The sequence below is a fragment of the Salvelinus sp. IW2-2015 genome, linkage group LG18 (assembly GCF_002910315.2).
Source record: "Salvelinus sp. IW2-2015 linkage group LG18, ASM291031v2, whole genome shotgun sequence".
Classification (NCBI taxonomy): Eukaryota; Metazoa; Chordata; class Actinopteri; order Salmoniformes; family Salmonidae; genus Salvelinus; species Salvelinus sp. IW2-2015.
Window position 1 is genome coordinate 15,799,778 of NC_036858.1, and position 11,483 is coordinate 15,811,260.

The following is an 11,483-nucleotide window of genomic DNA, read 5'->3' on the forward strand; positions in this document are numbered from 1 at the left end:
AATGTTAGCTACAACAGTAGCTAGCTTGCTTTTTGTGGATGTATTCAGCATTGTGTGTGCAGCACAAGCTAGCTGGTTGGTTGGTTAGCAGCATTCCATTTGTTGTATATGAAGCGTGACTAGCTCAGCCAGCAAGCTAATGTAATGTTGGACAAATTTAAGCTAGCTTTTCATTGTCAATCTTAAGAAATACTGTTCGTTTGTGGTTGTGGTTAGCTAGGTTAGGTAGGGGTAGAAGGGAGGTAAAGCTAACTGGCCAAGCAAGGGGAGCAGTGGTGGTGGTTAGGTCGAATTTATTTATTTTTTATTTCACCTTTATTTAACCAGGTAGGCTAGTTGAGAACAAGTTCTCATTTACAACTGCGACCTGGCCAAGATAAAGCAAAGCAGTGTGACACAGACAACAACACAGAGTTACACATGGAGTAAACAATAAACAAGCCAATAACACAGTAGAAAAAAAGAAAGTCTATATACAGTGTGTGCAAAAAGCATGAGGAGGTAGGCAATAAATAGGCCATAGGAGCGAATAATTACAATTTAGCAGATTAACACTGGAGTGATAAATGAGCACATGATGATGTGCAAGTAGAGATACCGGTGTGCAAAAGAGCAGAAAAGTAAATAAAAAATAAAAAACTGTATGGGGATGAGGTAGGAAGATTGGGTGGGCAATTTACAGATGGATGAATATGGATCATTATCTGAAATCCTTCCATTCTCAAAACCCGAAAGGCCTGGCTATTCAATTATTTCGAAACTAAATTGGAAACGGCGAGACCTTTTTTAAGCCCATAAGCACCGTGGCATATGGAATCTGCCTTCAAACCCCTATAAGGGGCATCCGTCTCAATGCCTACAATCTCTATGGGATTCACACCCGAGTCATGCATTTAATGGAAACTATGATTGACTGTGGTAACCCCATTACCTACATGTACTTATTCATAATGCTAAGCACATTAGCACATAGATTATAGTACTTTAATGATTTACTTTCAGACATCTCGTGGAGTGCCTTTCTATCTTGATACTGTTTACGCTGTACATTTTTCATTTGAGTGCAGATTTAACACGACACAAATAAGCAACCTGGGAGTACTTTGGGGCTTGAAGAAACTGTCCACAAACACGTTAACAATCACCAAACGGCTAATTTAGTCTTTTTTGTTTGGCTTGACATTATTATCTTCTCTCACCTCACACGGAAACTATATCTATCCGCACTGTTTTTGTTTATCTTTCATGGATAATTTGGAAAATGATAGGCTTTCTATTTCGTGTTTTGTAAAATGATATCTTGAAAGGTTAATCTTTTCATTGTGAAGTCCCTAATTCATCTCCAGTTGTTAGTGCTAAAATTACATCACTCGCTTGGTCCAAACAACATCCACGAAACCCAGAAAGCCTCATCAAGGGAACAGTTAGTCGTGCCGACGAGCAAATACGAGAGAAGAAAAACCCGACAGAATGAGCATTTCTTCCCCTTTCGTGATAATTGAATTAAAATGCGAGTGCGCATCGTTTTAGCTTTTAAATATAGCTTGGCCGCATCCTAACACACCTCTGTGTGCTGCAATTAGCGACTCGAGTTAGTGTAGGCTGAGGTGAAGTGTTGCTTGAGGCAAAAACACACTAGCTGTGTGGAGTAGCAGCAGGAGCAGACACAACAACAGTCCACACTATGGAGGCTTGAGTAGTTAGCTAGCACACTCAGCTGCAAGAGGGAGAAGTGGGTTACGGTTAGCCTTATGCTAGCTCACTAACGGCTTACACAGGTTTTCGTGTCCTGCTCCATGGACCTACTGGGCTAACCCTGAGCGACCTCCAACTTCCCTGTCTCCATCCATCTCTCCCTGGCCGGCTGCTTACGTGCCAACGAAGTCTCCCTGAGTCATTGATGCAAGGCGGAAATACTGAGAGGGTCCTGATTTATGAGGAGATTGTGTGTGTGTGTTTTCATGTGTCCCCCCTTCCAGAATCTAGTCTCATACGGTGTCACATGTGAATACCCTTGACTTGCCTGTGCTGGGGGAGAAAGAGAATGAGTGAGATGGATAGAAATAGAGAGACAGACAAAGAGGAAAAGGGGAAGAGGGCCACGCTTGAGGATACACTTGACCCGTCCATTGAACAACTGCTATGTGTGGCATGGCACAAACAATCATCTGGAATTATTACAGCGAGCACATGATGAACAATATCTATCCTACGCATTGTTTTGCATTGGATAAACAAACATTGGCTTTTGATTCACTTGCATTTTTGACTCTCCGTGATCTCGTCTGACCACACTTGGCTAGCTGCTATTTCATGCGGTCTATGGTACCTAACCCTGAAAGAAATGAATGGGGGCCTGGACGCTATAATGACCTGTCTCATTAACAGTCACGCCGCCTGCCAAAAACGCACCATCTGCCTGGGTTGTGTAACGTCCCATGTGTTCGGGGCACAGACTGGGTGCATTCGGGTTCCCACAAGGAGTGTGTGTATGTGTGTGACTTTGTCTGAATGAGTGTGGACAGCGGACTCCAAAAGTCTAGGCCACACACACCTTTTCTACAACGTCAGGAAAGAGATATTGTCCAGTGCAACCCTTCACATCTGGTTTTGGTCACCATCATTTAGGCTGCTGCTGCTGCACAATAACGATAATAACCAAAGAATCTTAAAACACAGATGTCTGTGATAGTAAGGTGCTCTGGTATTTCGCCATGCCTCCAATCTCCCATTTTTTCCCTCTGCTTTCTCTTTGACATTGAACGTCAGAAGAACATCTGGTAGAGGTGCAACAGAACTGGAGCGTTTGTGGGGGAAATCCAAGCAAAGCCTTCACTGAACATGCCCCATTTTGTAGGGTACTAAAGGCTAAATGTACTTCCTTTTTAGCCCGTCTGAAGGTTATTTTCTCGTTCTGAACTTCACTAATGGTAGGTTCTAAAGATGTGGTTAGGTTGATACATGACTATGTAGTATCAGTGTTGAACAGATGTACATTTACAGTAAATGTCATGAACAGAGGTTAAATAGGCTTAATTGAATGGTTCGCAGTAAGTCATGTATATTATAGATTAAGTCTCTCACCCAGATACTTCAGGTTGAACTAAACCAATGCCGTACAGGCCAAAATCTGGCAACCAAATACAGCTCTACTGTATATCGCCAAAGGGGGCGGAAATGAAGATCTGGCAAAACTGGGACCATGTGGATTTCATGACACTAACACACACACACACACACACACAAACGCACACACAAACAGCATGGGTGACATGAGCAGAAACAATAGTCATCGCATTCTATCCATGGTCTGAAACAGGGTCACCATTGAGCACTTTGAACAGAACCACAGTCCAGCGGACAGATCTACGGAAAGTTATTCCCTTTTAATCTCCCCAGTCCACTCGCTAAGCATGTTCTCACTGAAACCTCTTACTCCTCTCTCACCTTGTACTTAGTGTACTCAACAAACAAACTTTGTAAGAGAATTCAGAGAGGGCGACAAAGTTGGTTTAAGGGATTGGATACAGTCAATGGTACTACATTTTGAAGTCAGAAAAATAGAGACGAGGTGGCTCTGTGTGGAGATTTAACACTGTTCCTAAATCAGCCACTATGCTCAAGTTAAATAACAGCATCATTTGAGTGTTCAATCAAAAGATAGAGTACAGTGTTCAAGGGCTACAGTGTTTATACTGTGCCTTGAGACTTGAGTGAATGTTTGACATTGATTCCTTTCCAGGTTTTTAAATGGTAATACATCCACCAACTGAACACTGGAGACTCTGCTGTCCTCAAGGAGTGTGCTGTAGGGACAGATGGTATATATTTATGTATTATTATCTGTTTGTGGCAGTAATGAATTTTTACAGGTATTCTCTATTTCAAATCATTTCTGGGGTCTCGAAGAAATTCTTCCATGACATTCTGTCTGATCCTAATCTGCCAGTAAAAGTCTTTGTGGCTTGGTTGCGAGGTAGGAGCACTGGTGGATGCCGTATATACTAAAATTGTCACCGGGAGAGTGCAGCGCACCTTCCCATCCCGGTGCCACAGAATGTCTCAAAGCCCCACAACAGCAGCCTCCAGCTTCCTGCAGCTCTAGYAAAAGAGCTATTTGTGGTTCGGTACTTGAAAAAGAAACCCAGTGCGGTGTGTGCCTCTCTAAGACGACCACAAACTTTGAGAGGAAAGGCTAACGGTTTCTTATGGTTTGCAGAGTGAGGCATTTTAGCCGTTTGCTCCTAAAGAAGGGGTTTGGGGCGATAGGACAAGACCCCTGGATGGAGTGGGTACTACTCCAGATCTGTCGACTACTCCTCTTTTTGGTCTCTTTTGTCTACTTTCATGACAGTGCAACACAGCAGGGCTTCAGCTGACTCATTTTGAAGCCACGGAGATCCAGCAGAGTGCATAAGCCAAAGGAGGGCAATGATTTGTGAGTGGCAGAGAAAATCTGGACTTTACAGTGAAATGTTGATTCAGTGTTACTTCATGATGGTGCTGGTTAAATTGTACTGTACTTCAAATAGGTACAGTAAGGAATTAAAACCTGTAATGGGATTTCCAGGGTAAGTCAACAACATTCCTCTCGCAGCTAGCCTAAGGTTTTTTTCCCTCTCGCTATAAACATTTTATTGAACGCACAAAATCAGCTTTACATTCTTGGAAAGCAAGAAGACCGTGTTTTTTTATTTATCCCAGATACCGTGATTTTGACCGGCCAAAAGCCATTGCGCATTTATGGGATACTTGCATGCACCAGCAAAATCATGAGAAGTGATAGGAAAGGTCTATATAATCTAATACAGCTTCGGAGTATGGCAAGAGAGAGGAAAAAGGGAGAGAGATAGCCTTTCGCTGACGGCTATGAATTTTGTGAAACCATCATTTCAACTTGTGTAAGACTTCAACAAACACATTTGGAGGGGGGGGGGGGTCTGGCAGCCAGTGCTCTCGTATAAAAAGCTGCCTTCCTTATATTTATTTAGTTTTTTTAACATTTACTTAAATAGGGAGGACAGTTAAGAACAAATTCTTAATTACAATGATGGCCTACCAAAAGGCAAAATGCCTCCTGTTGATACGGGGGATGGGATTAAAAATGTAAATAAATTATTATAAAAAATATAGACAAGACACACATCACGACATGAGACAGCACAACACTACATAAAGAGAGACCTAAGACAACAACACAGCATGGCAGCAACACAACATGACAACAACATGGTCAAAACACAACATGGCAGCAGCCACAAAACAGGGTACAAACATTATTGGGCACAGACAACAGCACAAAGAGCAAGAAGGTAGAGACAACAATACATCACGCAAAGCAGCCACAACTGTCAGTAAGAGTGTGCATGATTGAGTCTTTGAATGAAGAGATTGAGATAAAACTGTCCAGTTTGAGTGTTTGTTGCAGCTCGTTCCAGTCGCTAGCTGCAGCAAACTGAAAGACGAGCGACCCAGGGATGTGTGTGCTTTGGGGACCTTTAAGAGAATGTGACTGGCAGAACGGGTGTTGTATGTGGAGGATGAGGGCTGCAGTAGATATCTCAGATAGGGGGGAGTGAGGCCAAAGAGGGTTTTATAAATATGCATCAACCAGTGGGTCTTCGGACAGGTATACAGAAATGACCAGTTTACAGAAGAGTATAGAGTGCAGTGATGTGTCCTATAAGGAACATTGGTGGCAAATCTGATGGCCGAATGGTAAAGAACATCTAGCCGCTTGAGAGCACCCTTACCTGCCGATCTATAAATTACGTCTCCATAATCTAGCATGGGTAGGAATGGTCATCTGAATCAGGGTTAGTTTGGCAGGTGGGGTAAAAAAGGAACGATTACGATAGAGGAAACCAAGTCTAGATTTAACTTTAGCCTGCAGCTTTGATATGTGCTGAGAGAAGGACAGTGTACTGTCTAGCCATACTCCCAAGTACTTGTATGAGGTGACTACCTCAAGCTCTAAACSCTCAGTGGTAGTAATCACACATGTGGGGAGAGGGGCATTCTTCTAACCAAACCACATGACCTTTGTTTTAGAGATGTTCAGAACAAGGTTCGAAAGTATTCAGACCCCTTGACTTTTTCCACATTTTGTTGCGTTACAGCCTTATTCTAAAATGTATTAAATTAAATGTTTTCCTCATCAATCTACACACAATACCCCATTATGACAAAGAGAAAACTGTTTTTTTTTATTTAAATTTGCTCATTTATAAAAAAAACAAAAAAAAACAGAAATACCTTATTTACATAAGTATTCAGACCCTTTGCTATGAGACTCGAAATTGAGCTCAGGTGCATCCTGTTTCCATTGATCATCTTTGAGATGTTTCTACAASTTGATTGGAGTCCACCTGTGGTAAATTCAATTGATTGGACGTGATTTGAAAAGGAACAMACCTGTCTATATAAGGTCCCACAGTTGACAGTGCATGTCAGGGCAAAAACCAAGCCAGTGGCCTAAATGGAAGAAGTTTGGAACTTCCAAGAATCTTCAGGGAGGTGACCAAGAACCCAATGGTCACTCTGACAGAGCTTCATAGTTCCTCTGTGGAGATGTGAGAACCTTCCAGAAGGACAACCATCTCTGCAGCACTCCACCAATCAGACCTTTATGGTAGAGTGGCAGACAGAAGCCACTCCTCAGTAAAAGGCGCATGACAGYCCGCTTGGAGTTTACCAAAAGGCACCTAAAGGACTCTCAGACCATGAGAAACAAGATTCTCTGGTCTGATGAAACCAAGATTGAACTCTTTGGCCTGAATGCCAAGCGTCATGTCTGGAGGAAACCTGGCACCATCCCTATGGTGAAGCATGGTGGTGCCAGCATCATACTGTGGGGATGTTTTTCAGTGGCAGGGACTGGGAGTCTAGTCAGGATCGAGGGAAAGATGAACGGAGCAAAGTACAGAGAGATCCTTGATGAAAACCTGCTCCAGAGTCCTCAGGACCTCAGAAACTCCCCAAATACAGGTGTGCCAAGCTTGTAGCGTCATACCCAAGAAGACTCGAAGCTGTAATCGCTGCCTAAGGTCCTTCAAATACTACAGTGAGGGAAAAAAGTATTTGATCCCCTGCTGATTTTGTATGTTTGCCCACTGACAAAGAAATTATACCTTTTTTTTTTTTTCGTGGTATCCAATCGCTAGTAATTACTATCTTGTCTCATCGCTACAACTCCCGTACGGGCTCGGGAGAGACAAAGGTCGAAAGCCATGCGTCCTCCGAAGCACAACCCAACCAAGCCACACTGCTTCTTAACACAGCGCGCCTCCAACCCGACGCTAGCCCAATTGTGCGTCGCCCCACGGGCCTCCCGGTCGCGGCCGGTTGCGACAGAGCCTGGGCGCGAACCCAGAGACTCTGGTGGCGCAGCTAGCACTGCGATGCAGTGCCCTAGACCACTGCGCCACCCGGGAGGCCCTGAAATGATACATTTTAATGGTAGGTTTATTTGAACAATGAGAGACAGAATAACAACAAAAGAATCCAGATAAACGCATGACAAAAATTTTATATATTGATTTGCATTTTAATGAGGGAAATAAGTATTTGACCACTCTGCAAAACATGACTTAGTACTTGGTGGCAAAACCCTTGTTGGCAATTTTCTGTGCCGTTTCTCTAGAGATATTTCTCTCTGGGACATATTGTACAACTCACCATAGTTAAGCGGGTGTGGCCCAGCTGGGCTACAGCATTCCCCTATGGAACAAGGGGAGGACTGACGGGCTGGTGCCCAACTGGAGGGCAGGCTGTGGGGAGTGAGAGAGGGATGAAAGGAGCTGTTGTCTGGGGGTCCCCGCTGATGGAGGATAAAGAAAGCATAAAGACAGAGGGATGACGAAAGAGGGATAGAGAATTTATCATGTTCTCAGAAACATCATTGACGGAGTCGCACACATATGGTCAGACACAGACACTAAGTTTCATACATTACATTTTCTCTCAATTAAAGATTGGGCTTGCTTCATTTAAACAAGATTTGGGGCAATCTTACCAAGATGGAAGACAGTGTTAAGTTGACAAGCAGAATCACTGCTTGGCTGGAACAAAAGCCTGCATCCACCACACAGGTTACGAKGTTAAGATTTCCCACCCGATTTAAACCATCCACCCAAAATAAATGGTCTAAAACAGATGCTAAAAAAGAAAGGAAATATAAACTAGGGCCGAAAGTTTAGGGTAAGTATTTCCCTTTCACCATGTCCTGGAGGTCACAGTACATATGGAGATGTTTTGTTGTTGTCTTGTGACCAAAACAGCCTAACCATGTATTATGGTGCAGACCATAAATGTGACTTAATCTAAATATGTCTCTGAAGAAAAAGGAGTCAGTCATTCTATTTCGAGAGGGCCGTTGGAGCTAGATGATGCGGTGGGCCGTTCTGATGAGCTCGAATGGCTGTGGCGAGCCGCCACTGTTTACATAGCGAACGACAGGATTTTTAATCTTACATGTCATTGGGATTCACTAAGGCCCGGGAGACAATACGGGAACAAAACACAGAGGCACATTTAAACGTAAGGCTTTTCTTTGTCTAGAGACCCAATAAGAGAGCATGAATTGAAGCGATGTCCCTCTGCCAATATTCAAGCAGGACAGATTCCCCCATGCCAAAATGAGTTACTAACTGTGGCCAGTGACCTGCTTAACTGAAGTATTTTTATTGTAAAGTATTTCCAGCCCTGGTTATTGTTTTGTCTTTGTATACCGCATAACATAATCAAGAGGAGATGCTAGCTAGATAATAATACAGTATCAGGGTATGTGCAGGCTCCATGAAGTTGAATTTAAGACCTTTTTATGCCACTTGAAATGTAATTTAATACTAATTTTGAGGGTTGCGTGTTGTGGTGGCAGAATTTCCACAACAGCGTGCCACATAACTGCTAATTTTCCCCTCCAGAAATGAGCCCATGTTGGCAAAAAGTCGTATTTTTAGGGCTGGCTCTTTCACCAAGAGCTATAGCCTACATGGTTCATATTGTCAGGCAGGTGTGCTATTTTAGCAATGAGCATTCTCCTGTAGCCTAACGGATGTAGTAGCATAGTGGCTAGGCTATAGATGGCTGAAGCATGGGGTTGCCCAACTGCATTTGTTTAGGCTAATCATTAGCTAGATCACAAACGCTAAGTGCTCCAAATTTTGGCTTCAATACCAATACTATACTGAACAAAAATATAAAAAGCAAAATGCAACAATTTCAACGATTTTACTGAGTTACCGTTCATATAAGGAAATCAGTCAATTGAAATTAATTAATTATGCCCTAATCTATGGACTTCACACGATGGRCAGGGGCGCAACCAAGGGTTGGCCTGGGAGGGCATAGGCCCACCCACTGGGGAGCCAGGTTTGGCCAATCAGAATTAGTTTTTCCCCACAAAAGGGCTTTACAGAAATAGTCCTCAATTTCATTAGCTGTCCGAGTGGCTAGTATCAGATTATCCCACAGGTGAAGAAACCAGATGTGGAGGTCCTGGGCTGGTGTGGTTACACGTGGTCTGCGGTTGTGAGGTTGGTTGGACTTACTGCCAAATTCTCTAAAATGACATTGGAGGAGGCTTATGGTAGAAAAATTTAMATTAAATTCTCAGTGGACATTCCTGCAATCAGCATACCAATTGCACATTCCCTCAAAACTTGAGGAATCTGTGGCATTGCGTTGTGTGACAAAACTGCACATTTTAGAGTGGCATTTTAATGTCCCCAGCACAACGTACACTTGTGTTTGTTTCTATATATTGTTTATATTTTGGTACTTTTACCCCTTTTTAGTTACAACCTCCGTGTCTTTGTGAGACGCAGAGTAGGTGAACGGATGATCTCCACATATGTGGTTCCCACCATGAAGCACGGAGGAGGAGGTGTGATGGTGCTTTACTGGTGATACTGTCAGTGATTTATTTAGAATTCAAAGCACACTTAACCAGCATGGCTACCACAGCATTCTGCAGCGATACGCCATCCCATCTGGTTAGTGGGACGATCATTCTTTTTTCAACAGGACAATGACCCAAAACACACTTCCAGGCTGTGTAACGGCTATTTGACCAAGAAGGAGAGTGACGGAGTGCTGCATCAGATGACCTGGCCTCCAGAATCACCCGACCTAAACCCAATTGAGATGGTTTGGGATGAGTTGGACCGCAGAGTGAAGGAAAAGCATATGTGGGATCAGTATATGTGGGACCTCCTTCAAGACTGTTGGAAAACCATTCCAGGTGAAGCTGGTTGAGAGAATGCCAAGAGTGTGCAAAGCTGTCATCAAGGCAAAGGGTGGCTACTTTGAAGAATAAATATAAAATAGATTTTGATTTGTTTAACACTTTTTCGGTTACTAAATGATTCCATATGTGTTATTTCATAGTTTTGATGTCTTCACTATTATTCTACAATGCAGAAAATAGTAAAAATAAAGAAAAACCCTGGAATGAGTAGGTGCGTCCAAACTTTGGACTAGTACTGTATGTAAATGTAATATTTCAGTTTTTTATTATTATTATAAATTAGCAAAAATTTCAAAAAAAGATTTGCTTTGTCATTATGGGGTATTGTGAACAGATTGATGGGGGGAGGGGAAAATATTTGAATCAAATTTAGAATAAGGCCTGTAACGTCACCAAATGTGGAAAAAGTCAAGGGTTCTGAATACTTTCCGAATGMATTGAATGTATATAATGGTGTGAAATGGACAGTATATGAAGAGAAAAGCTGTGTACAGCAAAGGAAAGGTGTGTACAACAGTATATAGGATGAGCCTTGATTAGATTACAGTATATACAGTTGAAGTCAGAAGTTTACATCCACTTAGGTTGGAGTCATTAAAACTAGTTTTTCAACCACTCCACAAATTTCTTGTTAACAAACTATAGTTTGTMATTTTCCAACAATTTTCCAACAATTGTTAACAGACAGATTATTTCACTTATAATTCACTGTATCACAATTACAGTGGGTCAGAAGTTTACATACACTAAGTTGACTGTGCCTTTAAACAGCTTGGAAAATTCCAGGAAATTATGTCATGGCTTTAGAAGCTTCTGATAGGCTAATTGACATCATTTGAGTCAATTGGAGGTGTACCTGTGGATGTATTTCAAGGCTTACTTTCAAACTCAGGGCCTCTTTGCTTGACATCATGGGAAAATCAAAAGAAATCAGCCAAGACCTCAGAAAAAAATTGTTTGACGGGCCTCCCGGGTGGCGCAGTGGTCTAGAGCACTGCATCGCAGTGCTAGCTGCGCCACCAGAGTCTCTGGGTTCGCGCCCAGGCTCTGTCGCAGCCGGCCGCGACCGGGAGGTCCGTGGGGCGACGCACAATTGGCTTAGCGTCGTCCGGGTTAGGGAGGGTTTGGCCGGTAGGGATATCCTTGTCTCATCGCGCTCCAGCGACTCCGCAGTGCGCGCTAACCGAGGGGCGGGTGCACGGTGTTTCCTCCGACACATTGGTGCGGCTGGCTT

The 11,483-nt window shown here is 43.0% G+C and overlaps 1 protein-coding gene across 2 annotated transcripts in view; it reads right to left on the reverse strand.

Moving 5' to 3' along the window:
• LOC111978726 (gap junction gamma-1 protein-like) overlaps window positions 1-11,483 on the reverse strand; it is a 52,145-nt gene that overhangs the window by 36,071 nt on the left and 4,591 nt on the right. Inside the window, exon 3 of one of the 2 annotated variants that reach the window (XM_070448348.1) lies at window positions 7,678-7,769. The exons of the other annotated variant lie outside the window; for it this stretch is intronic. The gene's annotated coding sequence lies outside the window, so the exon portion shown is untranslated. The remainder of the gene's footprint in view (window positions 1-7,677; window positions 7,770-11,483) is intronic. 2 annotated transcript variants of the gene reach the window in all.